Below are 22,716 nucleotides of genomic sequence, written 5' to 3'. Positions count from 1 at the left end.
TAAATAAATAAAAGTACATATGAAAGTATATAAAAAAATATATATTGTCTACGTAGTGGCTTATTAACTAATACAGGTTTAATACAAACTTTATCATTTAAACCTTTGCCCATATTGGCACGCATCCTGATAATCCACTCAAGCTCTTTAGTCTCTACCAAATTCCTGATTGCACCACCTCTACATCCTAGTTGGACTTTTTCCATTAATTATAAATTTACAGCTATGTGATACCCCTGATACTAGAACATGTCTTGCTAAGGCATTAGTCTCTGCCCCTCTATTTACATCACAGATGTGTTCTCTAATCCTGTCACGAAACCTTCGTGTGGTCATGCCCACATAGAATGAACAACATATAGTGCAATAAGCTAGGTATACAATGTTGGTGTTAAAACTTACTAAGCTAGGCATCAACCCCTATATCACTAGGTGGGTTGCAAACTGGCTCACAGATAGAACCCACAGTGTGAAAGTAGCTAACTCCAAGTCAGACTGCCGACCAGTCATGAGTGGAGTCCCACACGGTTCGGTCCTGGGTCCTCTCCTGTTTGGTATCTACTTCTCTGAAGTCCATACCAACATGAAGGGACTCTGGCTGACAAAGTTCACAGACAATTGCAAGGAGGGAGCTATTATTAACTCCCCAAGAGATGTTGACATCCTACAGAACAGCCTCAATGACACCAACGGCTGTTGTCAGAACTATGGCCTTAAGCTCAATGCTAAAAAATGTGTTGTCATCCCCTTTGGGAAAAACCCATTTTCCATGAATTACCACATCGATGGTAGTCCACTGAACACAGAAGATGTTATAAGAGATCTGGGAACACAGGTTGACAGCAACCTCTCTTTTGACTGCCACATTGCCACTGTGGTCAGAAAGTCCTTCTATGTGGCACATCTCATTACTAAGGGTTTTGCATCAAGGAAGAAGGAGGTCATTGTCTCCCTCTACTCTTCCCTCATTAGGCCAATCATCGAGTGCAATGCTCTACTTGGCATGTACCTCACTAGACACCTGCAACAACTGGAGAGGCCACAAAAGTACCTCACAAAGAGGATCCTAGGCTTTAAACACTTGTCCTATATGGACAGACTCAAAAAAGCCCAACTACTCTCTGCCTCATATCGCCCACTTAGAGGTGATCTCTGCTTGACTTACAAAGCCATGTCTGATCCAGCTCTGTTAGAAATGCGACATCTAAAGAAATCCCAATCCCTCTGCATCACATGCTCCAGAGACCTCAATCTCATTACCACAATCAACAGAACATGCTGGAGGCACAGGCTTATAACCCAGAGACTGCCCATGCTACGAAATTAACTTCCCATACATGTCAAGCAGAGCACCTCATTGGCCCTCTTGAGAGCAATCTTGATGAGTCAATGGGAAATGGAAAATTCACCCTGGGGATCACTCCAGTGGCTCTACTTGACAGAGGCACTAGGAACTATGGTCGGGTGGCATGATGCTAGGGTAATCATATGGGCTAGGCTTGTAAAGGCTCCAGGGCCATTAGCCTAGTACACACCTATGAACCTCATTTACTTAGGAATGTTCAAAATGTTCATTCTCTTATATTGTCTTATATCTTATTACATAGACCTGACAGAAACACTTCTTAAGGGCACTATAGTAGTTCCCGTACATATATGGATACATTTTTATTCACAAAGTTGGTTTCATGCTGCACCTCTTGATGTAGCATACTCCATAAGTAGGTGAAAACATAAGCAAACTGTCGCCATTATCTTTTCATTCTGAAACACTATACCATTAAAATCACCACCCAATGGTTTTCTGCTGCCTTAGAATAGTATAATTACTATAAAATCACTGAAGATTGACTTTCTTTAGCTGACGAATCACCATCTCCATATCAAGTGTCATACTATTACTACTGGAGACTGCAAGTGAAGTCCAGACTAAATGTGTTTGTAACTACTAGGCTTAGGATACTGAGACTTTAATTGGTCAGCTCATATGAACTGTGTAAAGCTCATTTTAGCCATGTGTTCCAAGAAAGACTTTTTCAGAGTTAATGAAACAATTAAAGCTTTCACAGCTAATTTTAAGGTAGCTAAGATCATAAGGAAATACTACATGATGGTGAACTTGAACAGACACTGTCCTGGTTTCCAAAGGGATTTATGATGAGGGCGAGACACTGTACCGTGAACACTAGAAGTAATAAAATGGGAATGACATATTGTGTTTTTTTTTTTTTTTGCTCCAGTAATAAGCCCTTTGGGAATCCATTGAATGGATACACACAATACATTAGTATGAACCAAATAAAAAATATAATGTGGCGTGGGCAAACTGGATTCCCAAACAAATAGTAAATGCAGAAAAAGAATAAGAAACACCAGACCACGGCAGATGAAATCAAATAAAACTCCAAAATGTAATCCACGAGTGCAATACAAAAAATGGTGAGCGCTTTCGTAGCCAAAGCTTCTTCATCAGACAACTCAATAAATTACTCAGTGATTTTTAAAACAACATCAGCCAATCAGGGCCACTTTCCAATAAGAACAATTAACCTGATAGCTATTAGCTTAAAGCAATAATACTGAATAAAAACATAGTATCATCTATTATATATACAATATCACTTACAATAAATAAATAAAAGTACATATGAAAGTATATCAAAAAAACATCTTATCTACGTAGTGGCTTATTAACTAATACAGGTTTAATACAAACGTTATCATTTAAACCTTTGCCCATATTGGCATGCATCCTGATAATCCACTCAAGCTCTTTAATCTCTACCAAATTCCTGATTGCACCACCTCTACATCCTAGTTGGACTTTTTCCATTACCATAAATTTAAAGTTATGTGATACCCGTGATACTAGAACATGTCTCGCTAGGGCATTAGTCTCTGCCCCTCTATTTACATCACAGATGTGTTCTCTAATCCTGTCATGAAACCTTCATGTTGTCATGCCCACACAGAATGAACAACATGTAGTGCAATAAGCTAGGTATACAATGTTGTTGGTATTACAGTCAGCTGAGAGTCTGAAATAAATAGTCTTTCCAGTGTCAGGATGTTCAAAATGCCCTCTGTTATCAATATATTGACAGTAGTTACAGGAATTACACAGTTTTGTCCCATGTACATGGATTGTAGGTTGAGCATTTGTTTCTTGCTTATACCTGGGGCCACATAGAAATCTTTTAAGGGATTTATTGTTTTTATAGGCGTACTTAGGAGCAGCCCCTATCAAAGTTCTAACCCGATCATGAGAGCAAAGTATATTCCAGTTCCTATAATAGATATTTTGTAGCAATCTAATATTGCTGGCATATGTAATAGAAATTCTTAGGGGGTTACCCTTCATGCTTCTTTCCTCACAAACTTGATTTCGACTAGAAAAGTATGGTTGACCCTCTTTTTTCCTTTTAGAGCCCATGCTCAAGGTAAAGAAAAGAATCTCTCTCTTCCCATACCCTCTCTCTACAAATCTCTCTTCTAATTGATGTAATTCCTTTTCAAACTTATCATCAGCCGCTGTTAATTTGGAAGTCCTCAGTGCTTGCCTGTTTATCACATTAGTAAATACATGTTGGGGGTGCATACTTTGCCTATGCATATAGGTATTCCTATAGCATTCTTTACAAAAGATTTTAGTACAAAAATCCCCTGGGACTTTCCTGGTTATACTGACATCTAAGAATTCAGCACATTTGCCCGAGCTATGGGCTGTAAATTTTAAGAAGTGTGTGCTTTCATTAAAGTCCCTCAAGAACTGCTGGAGATGTGTACCACCTCCCTCCCATAACAGGAAGAGGTCATCTACAAATCTCCAATAGAATACTACTTTCTCTGACCATGCTCCTTCAAGAATATACTGTCTTTCCCATTTCACCATAACAAGGTTGGCGTAGCTATTAGCACACGAAGTGCCCATAGCTACGTCATCCAGTTGTTTATAGATGGATTGTTCAAACATAAAGATGTTATTCTCCAGTATAGTTTCAACCAGAAAACATAAAAGGTCAATAGTTCTAGCATCATACACTCCATCCTCTTTTAAATATTGATGCAAAAATTCCAGTCCTACTCCATTGAGGATTACAGTGAAAAGAGATTGTACATCCAATGTAACCATCAAACAATTCATAGTTTGTAGACAGTTGCTAATATGACCATGTAAATCTATTAAAAAGTGTTTTGTATCCTTGAGAATATATTTATTCCTAGCTAACACAAGTTTCACAAAATGTTCTACAGAAATCGATAGTGGCTCAGTGCACCATCCTTTCCCAGCCACGATGGGCCTCATTGGTGGGTTGTGTGAATGTTTATGTATTTTGGGCAGTCACTGTATTATTGGAATGATAGGATCAGCCACAAGGAAATAGTTATACAAATCCGTAGAAATTTGACTACATTGCATACATTCAAATAAATCATTACGTATTCTGCAAATGCAATTGTCAACTTCTACTTGTTCTATCCTTCCATACACTTCTTCATTATTTAACATATTGAACATAACATCCCTATAAAAGGTGTAATCCATAATTACCAATGGTCCCCCTTTGTCTGCTGGCCTAAAACAAATAGTTTGATCTCTGTAGTGTCTCAAGTTCTTCCCTTTCATCACTATTCAAGTTAACAAAGCATTTAGTGTGGCTACTATTATCATATAAGGAATAAATATCGTTAATGCATGCCTTCTCAAAGGCTTCAATAAATCCCACAGTGATGGGCACATAACCACTGGCCTTTTTAAACAGATTAATATTTTTATTACTTACATTATCATCCTGGAAATGCAACTTCAACATTAAACTTCTAGTAAATGTCTTCAGTTCAATAATATTTTCAGTAATCGTTATTCGGCTAGCCGGTATAAAGCCCATGCCCTTACTAAGAACAGTTTGTTCGGCTTTATTCAAACTGCGACTAGAAATGTTCCATATTAGGGTCTGGTTTTTGTTTGCCACATTCTTTTGATGGTGAGAGCATTCTCCTCTTCTGTAGGTGTCTTCCTCTTCAAATGGCCTCTGCCCTGATTCTGCTGTTGCAAATTTGGTGTACGAATAGGATATGGCATCATCAGTCATTCATTATCTTCTCTAGGCTGCCCATTCATATCTCCATTACAAGTTGTATTTTGAGGCGTTTCTTTCCTTCATGCTCCACTTCCACCTGGGGGTAAAGCTATGATGTCAGCACCAGCTGTCCTAGGCTGGCCAATCTGAATGCTAGGAGGAACTTCCTTCTTCCCCATAGCTTGTTCTGAGTTTGTGTTTAAGGTGGTATTAGATGAAACCACATCCAGATTGGTAGTTTCAGCTCTCACTGACTTCCTACAGACATAAGAACTTGAATTAATGTGATTTTGTTCTCTTGGCCAGACGAAAACTCATCCAGCAGAGAAATCATTACTATCCCTTTAGATCTTCTTCTTTTTATAGTTTAAAAATTGTAGTTCATAGGCATTGATTGTTTCAATCAAATGTTCTACCTTAATGTCCACTAGTGCAGAGGGGTACTTTTCGTACAATTCCATTTGCAGTTTATCTATGCTGTCTGCTAACTGATCCTCCTCTGGTTTAAAGAATCGGATCAGTAGTTTCATATAGTTGTAACTTGTTTCCAGGTTTATTTGTTGCCACTGTGCAAGTAAATCTTTATATACATTCCCATAGGTTGGCATATTTAAAACCCTTAATCTCCGAGGCACAATTTAGACATTCAGACATGCCGCAAAGTGAAATCTCTGCATCCGTAGTCTTACTAGTTTATGTGTATCATTCTCAAGTTTGTTTAAGTCTCTTCTGAGTGAGCTTAAATCATACTCACAGTTAGTCTCAGTAGTAGAGGGTGTTGACACAGGATGAAAAGTTAGGAGTGGTTTATCCTTGTCCTTAAATAAGGAAGACAGGCTCCTCAGTCCATATTTATCACAGCTATTCAGCTCCGGTGTATGCTCCATATCAGGTACCTTAAAAGTACCTTCTGCCATGTCTCCACACCACAGAAAAGTTCAATGCAGCAAATAGAAAATATAATGTGGCATGGGCAAACTGGATTCTCAAGCAAATAGTAAATGCAGAAAAAGAATAGGAAACACCAGACCACGGCAGATGAAACCAAATAAAACTCCAAAATTGAATCCACAAGTGCAGTACAAAAAATGGTGAGTGCTTTCGTAGCCAAAGCTACTTCATCAGACAACTCAATAAATTACTCAGTGATTTTTAAAACAACATCAGCCAATCAGGGCCAGCATCCAATAAGAACAATTAACCTGATAGCTATTAGCTTAAAGCAATAATACTGAATAAAACATAGTATCATCTATTATATACACAATAGCACTTGGAATAAATAAATAAAAGTACATATAAAAGTATATCAAAAAACATCTTATCTACATAGTGGCTTATTAACTAATACAGGTTTAATACAAACTTTATCATTTAAACATTTGCCCATATTGGCACGCATCCTGATAATCCACTCAAGCTCTTTAGTCTCTACCAAATTCCTTTTTTTTTTCAAAACAGGTTTATTGTTTTAACATATAAGAGAAATATCATAACAATTTTATACAAGTAATTAAAAATAGGTATTATTATAATATTCAACAAAACAACTAAAGTATTTACAAAGACATCCACTACAATCAGATCAATTAATTAAACTAAAATACCGTGCTATTGAAATTAGAATTTTTTTAACAAATTTTGTAAATTATCCCATACAATATAATATGATGTTTTTCTAGTTGTTCTCATTCTAATTGTGCTTATTTCCATATGGCACATTATATTCATAACATTTTTAAATTCATTGAACGAAGGAGGTGTATCTGAAATCCAATTTCTAGTTATTATTTTCCTGGCCACTGCTAGGATAGACCATAACAAGGGAAGCTTAATCTTTTTAACACATTGAGGTACAGGTGTGTTGAATAATATAAGAGACTTAGAAATAATGAAATTATCTGTAAAAAGAGCCTGCAAAAATTCATTAATTGACTTCCAGTATTCTTTCAACTTCATACAGTCATAAAACATATGAGCCCAGTCAGCATTAATTTCTACATTACATCTCTTACATAGATTATCTTTATTATTTATTTTATTCATCATCAAAGGTGTATAAAAGATCTATGTAAAAATTTCCATGTAAAAGTCTCCAGACAATGGAAGATGTAGTTCTATAAGCAGATTCCAATATATATTGTTTATCTTGTTGAGTTGGTGGGTCCCCATTAATAGAGGTGAAATAATTCCAGTATGAATCTACACTGTAAAAGTTTCTTGTCTGATAATTTTATGTATATATGAAAGTTTACCTTTATCAGAAACTTTATGCTGTAAATTTAATATCAAGTAATCAATCAGTTTTGGAATAGATTCTTTAACTGTTATAGACATTAGATCTATTCTATCAATGAGATGTTGTCTAAAGATCTGAACCTCTAACCAGCAAGTTTCTCTTAGATCAAATTCTTGTTTTAAGAAATCTAGATTTTTAACTTTATTATCAGATATCAGCTGATACCAGTACTTTAGATCATTATCTATAGCTAAATGAGCTCCTTCAGAAGTAGATGACATAAGCATACCCTGAGTATACATTATAGGAATACAATAAAATTCCATTCCCTATACTTAGGGTGCATGAATATAAAGTTATGATAACTAATAATAATATTTAATGGGTAACAAACCATATGTTTAGGTGTAATAGGTGAAGTACAATATTCCTTTAGCAACCACAACATGGAGTTATTTACAATCATATTTTTATGTGTTAAGGAGATTTTCATGAAGTGCATACTAATTAGCTCCCAATAATCTTTCCATTTTGTGATATATGACTGATCTATTAATAAAGTAATAACTTTTATAATAGAAGAGATAATATATAAATTAAAGTCTGGAAAAGAAATACCCCCTTGAGACCAGCTATTAGTATGTTTCTTTAATGCAATCCTAGGTCTATTAGGTGCCCATAAGAAATTTAACATTAGTGTATTCAGTTTCTTGATAATTATTTTTGTAGGTGAAAGTATTATTGATTGTATTAAGTATAAAATCTTGGGGAATATTATCATTTTAATAATTGTAAGTCTCTCCTCCATAGTAAAAAACATATTATTCCAGGTATTAAAAAGATTTTGTATATTAAGAAAACAGGTATTATAGTTATTATATATAACAGAGTTAATATCTGTAGATAGTATTATACCTAAATAAGTTATCTGACCTGAATTGGGTACATATTTAGTAAAATCACTAATGAGAATATTTTTTCGTGTATATATAGGTAGTATTTTAGTTTATTCTTCATTGAATATTAAACCAGAAATACTTTTAAAATTCATCATTTTATCAAATAAAGACTGCATAGAAGAATTAGATCCTGCTGATGTAATTAGAACATCATCTGCAAAAAGTTGAATTTTTGATGTTGTATTTTCGTCTATTTCAAAACCCTCTATGTCAGTACTGTTTCTAATCAAATTAGCCCAAGGCTCCATTACTAAAGTGAATAATAGTGGAGAAAGTGGACATCCTTGCTTTGTACCTTTAAGAATGGGTATTTTTTGTGAAACATATGTTCCTACCTTAATATAAGCCAGCGTTCCTTTGTATAAATGCTCAATTAAATTTGCAAATGCATCAGAGAAGTTTGTGCATTTCAGTAAGGTAAACAGATAGTCCCAACTTACTGAATCAAATGCTGAACCTATATCAAGACTAATAAGTGTTAAATCTTTCTTTTTCCTATTTGCAAAATCAATTAATGTTAAAGTTCTTCTTATATTATCAAAAGTATTTCTATTTACAATGAAGCCCGTCTGATCTATATCTATAATGCCGGGGATGATTGTCTTCAATCTATCAGCAAAAATACTCATAAACATTTTATAATCAACATTAAGTAATGAGATGGGTCGATATGAAGAACATCTTTATTAGGTTGGATCTTTATTAGGTTTTAAAATTGGTGAAATAAATGTATATTGCCAAGATGGGGGGTTATTAACTCAGTTTGGGCCAAAATAAAAACCTTATGTATTAATGAATATGTAGTTTTAGAAAGGATTTTATATATCTCTGGTATAATACCATCATTACCCGGTGCTTTGTTTGATTTAAGCTTATTTATTTGTGTAATAACTTCTGTATATGAAATACTCTTGTCCAATAGTTTAATCTGTTGTTTATTAAGCTTTTTATTCATGTTTGTGGTTATAAACTCCTTTATTTTATCTTTAGGTTCAATGTTAATGTTGTTATGGTTAATCTTGTGAAAGTGATTTCTAAATTCATTCAGTATTTCTGGTATACTAGAAACATTCTTCTTTTTCCTTAGAAAAAAAGATTTCTTTTTGTTTATTCAATCTTTTTGTTTTATTTTTAAGTCTATGTAAGTATTTGGGGCTTATTGAATAAGACAAAAACTTGTATTTCTCTAAAGTTATTTTAACTTTATGAGTTAAAATTTCTTTGTATTTCTCATTTAGTTTGTTTATTTCTTCAATAACTTTCTTGTCCATAATATTTTCTTTATTATTATGTTTATAAGAGTCTAATTTACTTTGAATATCTAACAATTCCTTATCCGAAGATTTCCTTTTATTATTATACCATCTGATACTTTGTCCATATAGATATGATTTTAAGGCATCCCAAACATAGACAATGGAGACTTCAGGAGTATTGTTTATGTCTAGAAAATGTTGTACTTCTGAAAGTATATATTCTTTATAGTCTTTTAGCTGAGTTAAGTATGCTGGTATCCTTTTGATCTGAACATTATGAGTATTTTTATCATGAATTCAAAAACAATTGAGTTATGATCAGATATAGGACATGAAATGATTTTGGAATTAATTAAATCTGTTACCATCTGGTTAGAAATAAAGACCCTATCTATTTTTGAATAAGTTTTGTATCTGTTAGAAAAAAGGTGTATGGTAATGATTTTGAATCTATCTGATTATTAATATCATTCAAATGATAAGAATTAGCAAAATCATTTAAATGTTTTGCATTAGATGTAATTCTTCTTTTCCTTATAGTGGTAGTATCACTTTCATGTAGTATACAATTAAAATCACCAGCTAAAATAATATCCCTATAGAGAATGATATGATCTTATCAATATGATGTTTCACTGTATTAATACCAATTCCAGGTATCCAATATACATTAATTAAAGTGTAAGTCTTCCCATTAATTTGTATTGTAACCATACAAAACATTCCTTTGTCATCCTGAAAAGACTTAATGGTTTTAGGAATGGGCATACTTTTATTCCATAAAATAGCCACTCCTCTTTTTCTGAGTGTGCTCTGAACTAGCCAATACTGTATACTTATTAGTGGCTAGTTTATCAATATATTTTTTCAAGAGATGGGTTTCTTGCAGGAAGACTAGATTGGCCTTGTGTAAATTAATGTATCTTATTAGGCTTGCCCTTTTACACGGATTATTCAATCCATTAATGTTTAAAGAAATTCATTTTAAAGATGTCATTTGGCATTTTTAAAACTCAAGAATCTTATGATCGAAATAACAAATAACAAGATAAATAATGTTACATCTCCTCTTTTAGGTGTACCTTTAAATATAGCTGTATTTATTAAATCTCTTATGGGATTTTGTATAGGATTCAATTTTGTTTGTAGTGACAATGAGTGTACAAAATATATTGTGGATGTCAAAACTATATACATATAACAATGAACAAGTGAAAATAATGTAAGGATTAAACCTTGCATCCAGCCTGGAGTTGAAAACTCCAACTTAGAGTAGTATTTACTACTCAAGTTAACCCTCTACCCTAAGCAGCAGTACCTCAGCTACCACCTTATCAATTTAATACTAGTTATATTTAACTGAGGTTAACAGTTTTCAATTCAATTATCTATCAAGACAAAACTACACATTTGGTAAAACAGCATCATATAAACTAAAATAAACTGTTCATACTACTATATAGATCTATGTAATATATAACACTTGTATTCAAATAGCATTCAAATAATCTTGATGTTAGAAATCAAGAGGAGAGAAAATTAGATTCTAACATTCATTTAAATCAAAAACTTTGGCTAATATGATTCAGACATTACATATATTAAGATGCATCTATTTTCTGTCATGTGAATACTATTAACAGCTTCCAAAAAAAAAATCTTGAATTGTTTGTATATGAGCATTTACTTAAACTCATTATTGTCAATAGAGTAAAATATTGTATTCATAAAAATTATTATAAATCATATTGCATAGTTATGCAAATTCTCAGAAACACTTGCATTATTAAAAAAAAAAGCCATCACACACATACACACAGACACACACACACATACATACACACACACATACACATACACACACACACACATATATATATATATATATATATATATATATATATATATATATATATATATATATCTGATCTCACTGAGTTATGTCCTTGTTGAGCACTATCCTACTTGCTGTTCCTAGAATAAATCTGTCTGCTTTATAGAAAATAATGCACAGCAAACACATTTTAGTAACCAGATTTTACAATCATGATAACCTACTGCTTTAAAATATATCACATGACATTTCTTCCAGAATAGAATTATAAAATTGTTTATGCTTGTCAATCAGATGAATTAAATGAATTATAATAAAGTATATGTTTGGAACAGAAGTTTTTAACACAGATTATTATGCTGCTGTTAAGTAGATTTTCAAAAACATTTAAATAAATGTTTCATTTTCTATGCCTTCTAAAATAAGACATTTACTTACTACAAGAAACTACATCATTTAAACTCATTATAACTGACATTTTATGAATAGAGTATTTTTCCTGAATCTGTGGTGTGTCAGTATGATAACTAGGTCAGAGCTTATACTAACTGCTTTCAGTTTCTCTGTGAGAATTCTGTGAGTTGAAGCTTTTGAAGTAGTTCATGGACACTGTGCATGAGACAGCCCACATCCCAGATTGTCTCCCTTAACATTTTGGCGGGAAACTTATTAAAAACTAGTGACAAACATTCATTTTGTCAATAGAGTAAAATATTGTATTCATAGAAATTATTATAAATCATATTGGATAGTTATTCAGATTTTCAGAAACACTTGCATTATTATATAAAAAAAGCCATCACACTTACACACACACATACACACACACACACACACATATATATATATATATATATATATATATATATATATATATATATATATCTGATCTCACTGAGTTGTGTCTTTGTTGAGCACTATCCTACTTGCTGTCCCTAGAATAAATCTGTCTGCTTTATACAAAATAATGCACAGCAAACACATTTTAGTAATTAGATTTTACAATCATGCTAACCTACTGCTTTAAAATATATCACATGACATTTCTTCCAGAATAGAGTTATAAGATTATTTATGCTTGTCAATCAGATGAATTAAATGAGTTATAGTAAAGTATATGTTTGGAACACAAATTTTTAACACAGATTATTATGCTGCTGTTAAGTAGATTTTCAAAAACATTTAAATAAATGTTTCATTTTCTATGCCTTCTAAAATAAGACATTTACTTACTACAAGAAACTACATCATTTAGACTCATTATAACTGGCATATTTTATGAATAGAGTATTTTTCCTGAATCTGTGGTGTGTCAGTGTGATAACTATGTCAAAGGTTATACTAACTGCTTTCAGTTTCTCTGTGAGAATTCTGTGAGTTGAAGCTTTTGAAGTAGTTCATGGACACTGTGCATGAGACAGCCCACATCTCAGATTGTCTCTCTTAACATTTTGGCGGGAAACTTATTAAAAACTAGTGACAAACATTCATTTAGTAGTGTAAATGCATGTAAACATGACAAAACCTTCACAATGTATTCCACAGACCATTACAGCCTCTTACTTCTTTTCAGAAAGAGAAACAAATTGAATCACAGCTTGCCATTAAATCTTCAGATATTTTGACTGGTTATGAAACAAAACATTATAACTGGCATATTTTATGAAGAGTATTTTCCTGAATCTGTGGTGTGTCAGTGTGATAACTATGTCAAAGGTTATACTAACTGCTTTCAGTTTCTCTGTGAGAATTCTGTGAGCTGAAGCTTCTGAAGTAACTCATGAACACTGTGCATGAGACAGCCCACATCTCAGATTGTCTCTCAACATTTTGGCGGGAAACTTATTAAAAACTAGTGACAAACATTCATTTAGCAGTGTAAATGCGTCTAAACATGACAAAACCTTCACAATGTATTCCACAGATCATTACAGCCTCTATGTAAGTGAAATTAAGCCCCAAATTACCAACAAGCAATAAAACTCAACATTCTTCTCCCAACTCAATTTTCATACAAATCCTATTATTCACTGTGCCCACACAATCAAAAGCATTTCTATATATTAATAAAGAAAAGAAAAGAGAGTAGAAAATAAAAGGAGTGAGGCAGAAATAAAAAATGTAAGAGAAAGCTGTAAGAAGTATATACAATGGAATGTTACTTACTGTTTATATTAATAGAGTTAAAAATAAAACATATTATTTACTCTTATTTAGTTCTGATTATTATTAGTTAAAGCATAACAGATTATTTACAAACAGGCATAAGCAGTATAATCAAGAAAGTATAATTAGAAATAGCATTTGAAGAACTTATAAAAACTTTTACAAGGAATAAATATGTTATTATTCTATTAATGATATTTTCATTACTGTTCTCTCCTGCCCTCCCCACCCTTTACCCACTACATAATCTAAATAGAATGTCATTGTTTAAACAAAGAAAATAATAAAAGGAGAAGGAAAAAAAGGTAAAGATAAAAAAATGTATCAAATTACTAACCTTACTTCTTTTCAGAAAGAGAAACAAATTGAATCACAGTTTGCCATTAAATCTTCAGGTATTTTGACTGGTTATGAAACAAAACATTTCTTTGCACATAGAGAATAACTTTGATTAAATCTTTTCCAAAATATTTGTGGCTTTCTGGAAATGCAGGAACTATATTCAAAAAGATTAATAATGACCTAAAATGATGAGAGAGAAAAAAAAACATATAACAAATCATTTGTTTTTTAGTCTCTTCTTCTTCTCTGAAGTCTTCCACGAAGCTTCAGTTGCCAGTCTCTTTAATGAAGAACTAGCCCATTCCATTTCTTCTATTTTATCCAAAATCCTTTTTTCTTTGACAAACAGTAAAGCAGAGTCTAAATCATCGAAAAACTTAGGACCATCAGGAAGGAAGATTTTAAGCTTGGCAGGAAACAGAAGGTATGTTTTAAACTGTGCTTTTTTAAGCTCCCTTATTAGTGGCAGAAAAACTTTTCTTTTAGCTATTACCATGGAAGAATAGTCATTGTCAAAACGCACAGTTGTCTCATTAATCTTAACAGGAGCTTTAGCCCAAGCAGATTTAAGAACCATCTCTTTATCAAAAGATGATAGAAATCTAACTATAACTGATCTAGGATATTTTTGTTAGAGTTAGTATTAGCTATAGATCTATGTGCTCTTCGATACCAAAAGAGAATGCTTCTGGTAAGTCTAAAGTTTTAGGGAGCCAAGTTGTTAAAAAGAAGTAATATTGTTACCTTCAATATTTTCTGGCAGTCCAAAAATCCTAATGTTATTGCGCCTAGATCTATTTTCCAGGTCATCCAGCTTTGTTTGTAAATGTGTATTTTGTTTCAGCAGAAACTCAATGTTGATTTCCTCTTCTTGGATTCTATTTTCCATGTCATTCACAGCTTCTTCTATGCCTGTCATCTGGTTCTTCTGTTGTTGCAGGTCTGTATGTAACAGGTCTATTTGTTTTGTAGTTTTTCTATGAAGGTGTCTATTTTAGTATCCATTTTATCCATTTTATCAGTAAGTTGCTGGATTATAATTATCAGAGACTGAAGTTCTTTCTTGATGCTGGAGTCTTGAGAATTTGTCTTACTGGAACTCATTTCAGACTGATAAACTGACAGGAAAATTTCCACAGTGATTTCTGACAGGAATATTGTTAAGATTTCCTTTCTTTTTTAGATATAGTTCAAGAACTATATAAAACAAACGTATTTAGAAAGAAAATTACTTCAAAAATTAATTTTTTAAGTAATTAATTCCTGTCAGTGTAATGAAATTGGTGGAGCTGAAGAAATCTGCTGCTATCCTGTGTTCACCCTTGGCCACGCCCTCTCTACCAAATTCCTGATTGCACCACTGTATCCCTTAAAAGACTTCTGTGTGGCCCCAGGTATAAGCAAGAAACAAATGATCAATCTACAATCCATGTACATGGAACAAACCCTGTAATTCCTGTAACTAATGTCAATATATTGATAACAGAGGGCATTATGAACATCCTGACACTGGAAAGACTATTTATTTCAGACTCTCAGCTGACTGTAATACCACCAACATTCTATACCTAGCTTATTGTACTACATGTTGGTCATTCTATGTGGGCATGAACACACGAAGGTTCTGTGACAGGATTAGAGAACACATCTATGATGTAAATAGAGGGGCAGAGACTAATGCCCTAGCGAGACATGTTCTAGTATCACGGGTATCACATAATTTTAAATTTATGGCAATGGAAAAAGTCCAACTAGGATGTAGAGGTGGTGCAATCAGGAATTTGGTAGAGACTAAAGAGCTTGAGTGGATTATCAGGATGCATGCCAATATGGGCAAAGGTTTAAATTATAATGTTTGTATTAAACCTGTATTAGTTAATAAGCCACTATGTAGATAAGATGTTTTTTGATATACTTTTATATGTACTTTTATTTATTTATTCCAAGTGATATTGTGTATTTAATAGATGATACTATGTTTTATTCAGTATTATTGCTTTAAGGTAATAGCTATCAGGTTAATTGTTCTTATTGGAAAGTGGCCCTGATTGGCTGATGTTGTTTTAAAAATCACTAAGTAATTTATTGAGTTGTCTGATGAAGTAGCTTTGGCTATGAAAGTGCTCACCATTTTTTGTACTGCACTTGTGGATTAAATTTTGGACTTTAATTTGATTTCATCTGCCGTGGTCTGGTGTTTCCTATTCTTGTTCTGCATTAGTAAGAACCAGTTTATATAAATTCTAGCAATGCTAACCTCCATTAGAGGTTCACAGGTATTTTCTAGGTTATTGATCTATGATGATCTTAAGAAGCCTAACCTTAAATTCCCATGGAAGCTTTTAGGCCTTATATTTTACTTATGAATACCCAGAGGATATGTTGGAACAGTTTCTTGTTGCCCCTATCCATGAGGGACATGGGTGTTAAACCTGGAATGGATTTGCATTTTCCCATTCATTCTACCAAATTATGTTTAATTAGAGTATGAGAAGTTCTTTGTTTTATCTGTAGTAAAAGGTTTTTCTATAGAAGAGGTATTAGCTGTGACAAATGTCTATCCCTCCAACATATTTCCTTTATGTTGCAAAAGAGATTGCAATTCCTTGAGTGAGTGTTCATGTTACCATTGGACTTAACATGGTTATTCACGCTGGCAGTTTATACCTAAACTCCTCAAATCTGTCATTAGACTAGTGGACTTCATATCTGCACATGTATGCTTTTCAAACAAAATATACCCGGGGAAGAGTTTCTATCTGAAAAAAAATGAATGAATGTGCTTGCTGATCCTGCCTGCAGAAACTGATTTTTTTTTGAAATCCCAGTACTAATGCTGATGTTACATTACCATTGTATGATTAGTACAACAATGTGTGCAACTCTCATAAATTCTTGTTGCTGTGTGCACCCATGTTAGTATTATCTCTTGACAACACTGTCAGTCTCTTCATTCTATCACCTTCCCCCTTCTGACACTTTTCAGTGTTTTACACATGCATTTTGCCCATGTTTCTCTATTATCCCCCACCACCACCACCTTAGCACACAGACATAAAGCAGGTGATCATTTTATAATGAAGTCAAAATACTTCCCATTTTACAAGGTCAATAGGGTTACCACATGTCCTACTTTGAGAGGGACAGTCCCTCTTTGGGCAGTTGTGTCCTGCAAAAAAAAACTGAAAAATGACAAATGTCCTGAGATTTTAGGACAAAAATATTTCCTATATTTTATGTAATAGTTGTTCTGCATCTGAAACACCTAAATGTTATACCCAACAGAATAAGCAAGTAAAATGCTACAAGGATACGCTTTTTATTAGGCAAAAAAAGTGAAGTTATGTCCTTTGTACTGGACATGAGTATGTTTTGCCCTGCAAAACCTGACGTTTGTACAAAAAATATCCCACTTTGGGCATTTGGAAAGGTGGCAACCCTAAAGGTCAAGTCAAACTATTTATGAGGTTTGTAATAAAGGAAACATGCTTGCAGTTTTAAGGTGAAATAAGACTGTGTGTGTGACCTGTACCTGTTAGTCATGAGCATAACTCTGAAATGACCAGCCCGAAAACTGTAGGGTTACCACCTGTCCTACTTTGTGAGGGACAGTCCCTCTTTGGGCAGTTGTGTCCTGTATATAAATTGAAAAAAATGGCAAATGTCCTGAGATATTAGGACAAACATATTTCCTATATTTAATGTAATAGTTGCATAAAGCAGTTATTCTGTTTCTGAAACACCTAAATGTTACAAGAAACAGAATGTTTGTGTATTTCGGCTTTTTCCAGGTTAGGTCGCCACAGCGGAACTCCGGTCCGCTAATGATTGGTAGAAGATTTTTACGTGCTGAATACGCGTTTATTTAGGCAAAACATTACGTCCTTTGTACTGGCCGTGGGTATGTTTTGCCTTGCAAAATCTGACGTTTGTACAAAAAATATCCCACTTTGGGCATTTGAAAAGGTGGCAACCCTAGAAAACTGACCTTTTTAACCAAAACATCACATTTGTTTTAGCAAGCTTATAAAATGGTCAGCGAGTCGTTTTTTTTTTTCACCATGCTTACACTCAGCTGAGTTTTGACCGTGAAAACACACACACATACACACACAAAAAATCCACCCATAAAATTTACTGAAAGTAGCACAGAGCTGTATCATTAAATAGTGACATCAAAGCCAAAGACGCTTCAGAGAAAGCGTGCCCCAGTTTCTTCAGGATCATGTTACACCGATAAAGAATGTATCAACATTGCACATTTGTTTCCGTTTCGTAATGTACATCATTACATGCAGGGAGCAAAGAGATTTTTGTCATCTACTTATTGTATAATTCTGTTTGAAAATAATCACATTAAATGTTGATATATATTATGGGTCTGACTCAATTGCTGCTACAACAGTACTTCACTGAAGTCTGACCTAGGGTCAGCCTTGCCTATTGCCAGTAAGGTGAGCGTGTGGACCCCTCCCCATCATTAGATATTCCTTTTATGATGTGTCCATCCATATACATCCCTTTTCCCGTTTTGCACAGTGGATCGGGGTTGTCACTTTAATAGCTGATAATTATCTAGAACCAGGGGTCATATCGCCGGTTGGCAAACCTGTCGTGGCTCTTTTCCCTACTACACACTCACCTCTGGCCAGTTTAGAGTCTCCAATCCACCTATCGCATATCTTTGAAATGTGGGAGGAAACCACCGTTGCACTCGGAGAAAATAACATGCGAGTACAGGGAGGTCGTAGAGACTCCGCACAAAATGCACTGTAGCTGAGAATCGAACCTTGAACCTCTTACTGTGAAGCGCTAATGTTATCCGCTGCCCCACTATGTAACGATTATCTCTGTTTTAGTTTTTTTCTACAGTAACGATCTAGTCGCTGCTACCTCAGGATCCTACTTAGCTCGGTTATCGAAGAACCAGCTGTTAACTAAAAGACTGGCGATCTATGACACCTACATCAGTTGAACTTTTTTCTAGGAGCGGAAAAAGTCACTAGTATCTGATTTAGAAGTAGACGTCGTATTTTCCTTTAGCACGACTGTATCCAGTATTGTTGGCAGAATGTCAGCACTGTCTGTTAGACAGCAATGATGGCCTCCCTCCACAAAGCCATATCAAACCAACAACATGCGTGCAATACTTACAAAGAAGTGTGCATGCTGATACCAAAATTCACAAGGGATAGAACATACTGATGCAGAGACGCCATGTTACAGAAGCAACCGTGTTAATAAAGCTGTTTTAGTAAATGATTCGCTTTACGAATAGATAAATAACAACCAAAAGTACTACCAAACGCCATACCTGTACACAAGGGCGAGTCACTTCAGCTGTTGTTCTGCTCTGGCTAGTGGCTTTAGTGTCTTCCAGCTGCCAGCACGTACAACTTTGTAGCAAAATCACTTTCAAAATCAAAGGTCTGGGTTAACTGTTTAGCAGCAGTGCTGTATTTACTGCTGAATTTGTACCAGTCAACATTTAAGGCGCCTATAAATGATCAGCAGTGTTACCCCTCTTGTTTAAGTGAGAATGACCATCTACATACTACGGGTGGCTACTCTGGGACTGTTAATTGCCGTGTCACAACCACTTGTACATATAATGCTAGGTGATCTACTTAGAATGCAAGTGTCTAAATACAAGTTTTTATCACATTGCCTTTTATTTAGATGGTCAACCTTTCATTTCCAAAGTTGCACCCCCCCCCCAAAAAAAAAAGCAGGCTATATTACTTTCATTACGACTTGTTTAATTTCACAGGCATACGATAAGTAGTTGTGAGAATAGCTTAAGAGGCCTCGAGATACACTGCCTAGTTATGTACCTGTCCCCTCAGTTAAAGGTTTTACAATATCTCTCGACTTCTTTTCTCAAGAATTCTAGACAAAGTAAACAAAATAATAGTGGACAAAGGTCTGCAATAGGGGACAAGTTTTAATTATTACTTTAATTCAGTTGAAATGTAATAGAGCAAAATTGTTTGCATCAACAAGCATTCTCTGAACAATACTAAGTGTGTAGCTAACTCTAATGGATACCTGTCAACTGTCCAGAATTTTGCCTCACATTTTTCGTCTATTTTCCAAACAAATTTGTGGTTTTCTGGCAAACCAGTAAGTCTTGACGTCACTAACTATTGACGTGTTTGTTTCACACTTCACAGTTCACACCTTTTGGAAAATGCATGTTAACACAAACCTGCTATTCTACACTAAAGACTTTTTAAGTTTGTAAGTGCAATATTTAAAACCTGCTCCTGATTTTGCACTCCCCTGCCCCCCCCCCCCCCCCCACACCCACACACACACACACACACTCCTTATATTGGCTTGGTCCACATTTCTTGTGCTTAGAAGATGAGTGGTGTACTCAAATGACTGACATTACAGACTGACTGTAAACCTTAGTGATTTACTTGGAAAAATATAGGACAAAGGACAAACATGAGGCAAAATCAGAGACATTCTACAAAATCAGGGACAATTGCGAGGCATGAGTTCAACCACCTTGGTTATGAAATGTGTGTTTAATTCAGTAAAACATCATATCGCTGCTGTAACTTCTCAGAAACACAAGCATAGCTCTGAGCCTCTGAACCTCCCATCTCCAAAATGTGGAACACTGCCTCTCATAATGTGGAGCAAATAAGCAAAACGTGGAACACTTACTAACACCTTACTAAGAATTTCACTGGGAAACTTAGGGGATGGTTAAAATTTGTTATTTTATACGCAGAAAATGTTGTTTTAATACATTAATATGACTTACTATTACTTATCATGGGTAACATTAAAAAAGTTCTTAACATGAATGTGTGACAGCTCCTTCCATGAATTCTTTAAGATACAAAACGAGGAATGTTCCTTATAATGAGCTTTGAAGTGCACCTGAGAGACAGGGACAACAGTCAAGTTGCAGTTTGCTTCATCCCCCTTTAATTTGAACGTCCGAAATTTCATCAAGCCACTTACTCAAATGTTCCTACGTGATTCCCTTTCTTAGTACTCTCCAGCTCATCTGCCCAGCATATAAAGGTAGAAATACACACACACACACACACACACACACACACACACACACACACACACACACGTGCTGCAAGAAAGTCATCTGCCAATTGCAATGGCAATAAGAACTAAATGTGTACTTTCTGACATTTACATGAGTTTGACAATAAAAAAGAGAGAATTTTATACCTCCCAACGCTCGGAAAGAAAGTTGGATTCAGTAACAGGTAGAGGTGAGAAGGTTGTGTAAACTATACCTCTTACCTTACTCCGGGTGCAAACCGCTGTCCCTACAGCACAGCCGCGTTTCAAAGAAAGGTAAGCCAGTGGTTTATCTGTTCTTTTCATTATTCATGTGCTGTGATATCTTTCATTCCAACGCCCCAGACTTGCAGACATTTTTAAATTCTAGTAAAGCCCATTGCAAGCGTTGCTAAGATAAGACGTTTCCAACGTAAAGGTAAGCGAAGCAGCGCTTCTTCCATTCAGCTATTTCCAGTCTCCCTGTTCTAGTCACAGACTTCATTTAGTCCCTTCCTCCTCCCCTCTCTGCAGCTGCCTAGGTAACATTTCTAGCCTGACGTACCACCTTCTGGAATGGAGGTGCTCCTTAATATTGTATTATAAGCACCGACTTATTCAGTTACTTGCCCACTGGGATCTGGAGAGCCTATCGGATCAGAGGATCGCTCAAATGTTGCTGTTTCTACCTTTAGATAATTGGTAGCGCCTGGAAAGGTAACAGATACCATGTGCACCTGTTGTACACAGTGCTGTGATACACACACCTGACCAGTCAGGTTCTCACCTTGTCAGAAAGGTATGTGCTGCGTCCTTCCACAGGAAACGCAACTACCTGACGTTAAAATCTTGTGCATTTCATGACTTATGTGGAGAATTATAAGTCTAAATGAACACACAGTAAATGTGGTCAGCTTGCATGACTTTATTTCTTCTTGCTGGAAAGTAACGGAGATACCGGATTCCACAAGCTGTTAGGAGAGCGGGAATAACGGGGCGGCTCTGGAGCACAAACTTTTTTGTGTGGCTCGGGGGAGGGGGCACGACCTGCCCTGCACTGTGGAAGAGGTGCAGAATCTTTTCAGAAAAACGTACGGGCAATCATTTAAGCCATATGGTCAGTTAAATGACAGTTTATGTTAGGAACTGTAGTAAAAATGTATTACAGCTCTTTATTTGCAGCAGTTTAGCAAATATATATGTTGTGTAGTTTCATAACTGCCCTTTCCTTAGCTTGAAAACCTTGTATTTTTTAAGCATAAATGACAGTGAACTGTATAGAAAGGTGCTATTACAAATCTTTTCCCCTCAACTTTGAGAACAACTTTTGAGGTGCTCAGCTCTGAGAGACCTTTTTTTCTTTCTTTTTGGACCCATCTTTAGAGGTGGAGTAAGAAATGGGGGCATTGCCAAAGGTACCATCTACTTACCAAGTTAACAGTCCAATGTTATGAGACAGAATTGAACGAAAGAAAAAATACTTTATGTGGACAGCCTACCTTTGGACAAACACCGAAAACTGCAGCTTTAACTGCCCGATCGTCATCCCGTTGACAAGCGGAGTTCCTTCATGGAAATCACTGTAGGAGAACTGTGCCATAAGTGATGCTCTTTTGGGGGGGGGGGGGGGGGGGATTTCCTCCCTTCTTTGAGTTGGTGTGACCATGGAGCTGGTATAGAAAGATTGATAAATAGGTAAATTGTAGGTGGGGGTGGAGTCTTGCTTCCATGAAAATAACAAATGCAGTTCGGGATTCCAGTCTTTGGTACATTTGCTTTAATCTACGCATAGTGGAAGCCA

The 22,716-nt window shown here is 35.0% G+C and overlaps 1 protein-coding gene across 1 annotated transcript in view; it reads right to left on the bottom strand.

Moving 5' to 3' along the window:
* Positions 1-21,655, bottom strand: part of KCNV1 (potassium voltage-gated channel modifier subfamily V member 1) — a 522,556-nt gene extending 500,901 nt beyond the window's left edge. The window contains exon 1 of the mRNA XM_044067098.1: positions 21,159-21,655. The gene's annotated coding sequence lies outside the window, so the exon portion shown is untranslated. The remainder of the gene's footprint in view (positions 1-21,158) is intronic.
* Positions 21,656-22,716: the final 1,061 nt, after the last annotated feature.

This window comes from Protopterus annectens, chromosome 3.part1 (assembly GCF_019279795.1).
Source record: "Protopterus annectens isolate FY-2018-M chromosome 3.part1, PAN1.0, whole genome shotgun sequence".
Classification (NCBI taxonomy): domain Eukaryota; kingdom Metazoa; phylum Chordata; order Ceratodontiformes; family Protopteridae; genus Protopterus; species Protopterus annectens.
Note: the sequence above shows the minus strand (reverse complement) of the source record. Positions and strands in the feature narration are given on the sequence as shown.